The sequence below is a fragment of the Montipora foliosa genome, chromosome 7, assembly GCF_036669935.1.
Source record: "Montipora foliosa isolate CH-2021 chromosome 7, ASM3666993v2, whole genome shotgun sequence".
NCBI classification, from domain to species: Eukaryota; Metazoa; Cnidaria; class Anthozoa; order Scleractinia; family Acroporidae; genus Montipora; species Montipora foliosa.
In genome coordinates this window covers 19665446-19670445 of record NC_090875.1, presented here as the reverse complement: position 1 = coordinate 19670445, position 5000 = coordinate 19665446, and the positions used below count along the sequence as shown (strand labels likewise).

Here is a 5000-nt window from a genome sequence, read left to right as displayed (position 1 = left end):
CCACCTGTTGTATCCGATTGGTTAAAATAAAGTTCGTGCATGGTGCCATAACGTTTCCATGAACTGCACGACTCCTGCAGTTCGCAAACAGATTGCTCTTTCAATCTTTATAGTTTGGCTCTTACAAGAGTGTCTTTCAGGGATTTTCCTTTGCGATATGAAATGAGGGGCGGCTCCTTGAAGATAATTCTCAGATATGGTTGTTTCTGTATAAGGTGCCATTTCCCCATGAGTATGTTCTTGAGGCTGGGCAACGCAGGGTGGTATTGCGTTACAAAGAGTAGTATTCTCTTACGTGTATTTTTGTTTCTCTGTTCTAGTGCTTTCTTTCTGTCAGAGATGATTGACCTCTGAAAGGGGTTTTTGTACAGTTGTAGCTGGGTAATCTCTATTCTTGAGGCGTGCTGAAAAATTCCTCATGTTCTCTACAAAAGTAATTTCAGAGGAGTTTGTTCTTAGGAGCCTTAACGCTTCTCCTTTGATAAAACCTTTTGTGACGCCTGGTGGGTGGCACGAATAGAAATTCGTGTATTGGAAGGTCTCTGTAGGCTTGGAATGTGTTCGCACGTCAAGGATAGAATCCTTGTTGAATCTGACACCTTCGTATACTTTCGTGTCCAAGAATGTAGTTTCTGTTTCTGAGATTTCAGCCGTGAATTTGATTGTAGGATGGAAGTTGTTTGCCTTTAGAAGAAATTCTTCTATTTTGTTTTTGCTCGTGTCCCATACTGATATGACTGATATGACGTCATCGATAAATCTTTTCCAAAAGATTGGCTGGCTTGATGCTGCTCTGTCTGAGTATTTCTTTTTCTATTTTGGTCATGAAGATGTCGGCCAATTTCTTCACTTGGCGCCGGTTTTTGCTGTTGTGTCACGCTTGTAATCAATGTTTTATGTAATTTGTTTTTGTTTTTTGTACCTTTGTAATTTTCAGCACTTATTATTTCTTTGGGGCCTCTGATCTGGAGCTCACGCTCTGTTGAGGCTATCATGCCATTTGGCGAAGCTTATAAATAAATAAATAAATAAGATGTTAGCAATGGCTACGGCCATTTTCGTGCCCATGGCTGTTCCATGGGTTTGAAGATAATCTTTCCCGTTAAATTGAAACGAGTTTTCTTGTAGGATCAGACTGAGCATTTCGCTTAAAAAGCTGGTAGGGACTGGAGGGTTTCCTTGGTCAAATTCTTCGTATGCATGACATACAGTGGTTAAGACTCTGGTAATACCCTCTCGTTGTGGTATGTTCGTGTATAGGCTTGTGACGTTCATTGAAACAAGTATGGCACTGTTAGGCAGTTTAATCCTTTCGATGAAGTTAATAAAGTCTGTTGTATCTTTGAGATACGAAGCTTGTTGTTGTGCTATTGGCTTAATAAGGTGGTCAACAAATGCTGAGATCCTTTCTCATCTGTAGGGCCTGAACACCCTGAGATAACAAGTCTACCGACAAGTTTCGGTTTGTGAATTTTTGTAAAGGCCCGTGCAAACACTCGCAACATTGTTGGCCAAGAAGACGCAACATTGTTGGGCCCAACGTGTCGCGAGCGTTTGCACACCATGTTGTGTGTTATTGCGTGTTGTTGCGACTTGTTGGAAGTTGTTGGATGAAGTTTGAAGCTGGTGTGTAAAACACTGGTATTCGCGGAGGATCAGGCGTAAGGGAGAGCCATTTAGCCGTCATTTTGACAATGTGGCCTTCTGAGAGCAGTGATTTACTTAGTTGTTGAGCTTTCTTGGCTGTAGTTTCAACCATTGGTTTGTCTAGAGATCGGTAGTTATTTAAATCATCAAGTAGAACTTGACCCTCGTTAAGTTTGTCTCGTCTGCTCATCAATACGGTCGTGCTGTCCTTATCTGATTTCTTGAGAATAATGCTTTTGTTACACGATAGTTCTTTGAGAGCTTGGCTCTCTCCCGTAGATATATTGTCTTTTGGCTTTACCAATTCAGTACTTGCGAGCTCGAATTTGACCTCCTCTAAGGAAGCGTTCCAGAGCTACTGATGACTGTACTGGTGGTTTCCAGTCCGACTTAACGTGTAAAAGATGAAGGTTCGCTTTCTTCTCGGTGAAAAATATATTGTAGTCGCCTTCGTCTCGCAAATCGATTGAAATCCGCGAGAAGGTGGCGCCTGATAAGATTTTCTTTTGTCACGGGTGTAGGGATGAACTTTAGGCCACGCGATAGCAGAGTAATTTGCTCATCTGTCGGTTTTTCATTCGACAGATTTTTGATATACTGTTTGCGTGACTCAGTGGCGTTACAAAAGCGTTTTTTGTCTTTTATTTTTCTCCGCTCTTTTCTTTTGCGGTTTTTTGCCGCTTTGTTATCTCTGCCGTTTTCTTTCCCTTTTCCCCTTACTTCTAAGGAAGGAGCCTGATAAGACACAAGGGTAAGATTCACTTTGTTTATTCACATGTACACTTGTGATCTCATTTGTTCTAACAGTACACCGACTTCGCTAATCTTGGCTTTCAACTCTTCGGCTAGCTCGTTTACATTGTGACCTTCAATTTGTTGACAGGTTTCTTTCTTGCGGGTGATTGCGTTTTCTGGTGAAACGTAGTTGTATAGGTAAAAAGACAAAAACAGCAGTAGACTAGCAACCTTTGTGGTATGATTATGGTGCTGCAGCAAGAATCCCCCTACAAGAAGGGGTCACTAAGGGACTGTGCAATAATTATCAGGAAGGGGGGGTCCTAAAATGAGCTTCACCAAAGGAAAAATTAGATAGGTCCCCCCCTCCAGCAGCGTCAAGATTAGCTGTGACCCCTCCCCCCCTCACATGTCTCAAAATTATGATGTGCCCCCCCCCCTCTAACCTGTACCTTTAGATATTGAAAAACTTGAGAACAGATACCAATATCTTTTATCCGACAACCCTGCTTGTGCAGGAAGGTTTCTCCGAGAGGATTATAAGCCAGCTCCCCATGATGACAGCAACATCAGACGTTGCAAACAGGAGGCAAATGATATCCAGGACAAGCTTAATGCTGTCGTAACCAAGTTAGAAAAACACTGAAGACTGGCCTCAGCTGTTTACACAATTTTAATGCTGAACAACGTCATTCAATAAAGTCTCAAGTCGGTTTAAACGTTCTGCATCTTGTAGAAGACCTGGATAGGGTGATGGCTAAATATAAAGCGACATTTCCTATTGGTGCCAAATCTAAAGCATCCAAATCAAGAAAAAAGAAGGAACAGAAGAAAAAAAGGGAGAAGAAGAGGATTGCTGCCTCAGAAAGCCGTAGGACCCGAACCTGTATAATTTTTCGGTCTTTGGGAGGTGAACCCATTGATGACAACTATGAAACAGAAGTATGTGGCATTCCTCAGCTAGAAACTGTAGACCTAGAAACCCTCTCGCTGTTTAAATCAAGAACAGACCTGGCATGTCTGCGGAACCTCTTAAATGCCAAATGTTTTATTGGCAAAGCTCACAACGTGGTTTGTGACTTCTGTGCATGAGCGATTGTTTCAATCTATCATATGTTGACATTCTAAATAAGTTAAAGCATGTGTTTATGTTGATGCAATATTTAGACATTATGGATAGTCAAAGGCGTGGCATCTGTCTATTTGGAAAATGTTTATTTATTCATTATCGAACTTGTGAAATTTAATTAAGACCCCCCCTCAACTTACTTGAGAAATCTAATGTATAGCCCCCCCCCCCTCCTTTCCATTATTTTAACTTAAGGCCCCCCCCCTCTGGTTTTAGCCCCCCCCCCCCCCCCCTCCCCCTCCTGATAATTATTGCACAGTCCCTAACTGAAATAATAATCTCTAGTAAAGCGGGTAATTGGGGGTAATATTGTGTATGTGGATGGTGAGTTGGGGGAAAATCATAGCCAAAAATTAGTCTGTAAATTAAAATGAGGGAGAGAAATTCACAAAGCAAACTCTCAACCTCACAGTGGAGTTAGCAAAACAAAACAAACTCTGTGTGCAAATAAAACTTTAATTAATTTCAGAAACAGCCTGATAGTAATTCACAAGAAACTAAGTCAAACAAGAGGGATAAACAAATATTTGAGCATGAAAATTATTCGTTCTTAAAAAATAAGAATAATAAATAAGAAAAAATCCCTACATGAAACATTCGTTCTTAAAAAAACAAAACAAACTCTGTGTGAAACTAAAACTTTAATTAATTTCAGAAACAGCCTGATAGTAATTCACAAGAAACTAAGTCAAACAAGACGGATAAACAAATATTTGAGCATGAAAATTATTCGTTCTTAAAAAATAAGAATAATAAATACGAAAAAATCCCTACATGAAACCTTCGTTCTTAAAATACACGAGAAAGGGCAGCCAAAAAACTCCAAAGAAATCCCATTAATGCATTAAATGAGGGAAATTCAAACAACCCGAAGGTAAAGAAAAACTGACTGTGACACCATTAGGCTCTTTTAAAAATGGTTGCGAATCTTCAGGGGTCGAGCGCAAGCGAAACAAGAAAGGAAAAAGGAAAGAGCAAGCGGAAAACCAGGAGAAAAAACAACACCAAAACCACGGACAGACTAACGCGACCAAAACTGCAAAGCCAATCAAGCAAAACTGGGAATAACACTTAGCAGGTGTATAATATGATTACCGAAGCAAAATTATCGTTTAAAATAAAGAAAAATAGATACCTGGCTACTTACATGGAAGAAAAAGCTGGAAAAAATTTCCCTTCTCTCCAAACATTTGCAAAGTCTCTAGTAAACGTCAGCTGTGCTTACAAAAAAAGAAGTCAAATACGACGTAAACTGCACACGTGGCCTGGGCACGAGATATGAGAAGGAGTCTATCTGGGAACCAGCATGACAGGGAAAATGCCCAATGCACTAAAATACTACTACGAAATGGGGATTAGAAAGCCAACCTAAAGAAGGAGCAAAATTGGCCCAGAAAAACATGGAAGCCCAAGCAAGTAAGATTGTGTTGCTATTGATACAGGGTGTCCCGCAGGAGTATAATCATTCGTTCTTCTGAATGTTTCAAGG

At 40.4% G+C, this 5000-nt stretch overlaps 1 protein-coding gene across 3 annotated transcripts in view; it reads right to left on the bottom strand.

Moving 5' to 3' along the window:
* LOC138011217 (uncharacterized) overlaps positions 1 to 5000 on the bottom strand; it is a 34415-nt gene that overhangs the window by 12606 nt on the left and 16809 nt on the right. The window contains exon 1 of one of the 3 annotated variants that reach the window (XR_011124657.1): positions 4659 to 4726. The exons of 1 other annotated variant lie outside the window; for it this stretch is intronic. The gene's annotated coding sequence lies outside the window, so the exon portion shown is untranslated. Of the gene's footprint in view, positions 1 to 4658; positions 4727 to 5000 lie in introns of those variants that run through there. One more of the 3 variants, XR_011124656.1, reaches the window with a different exon arrangement.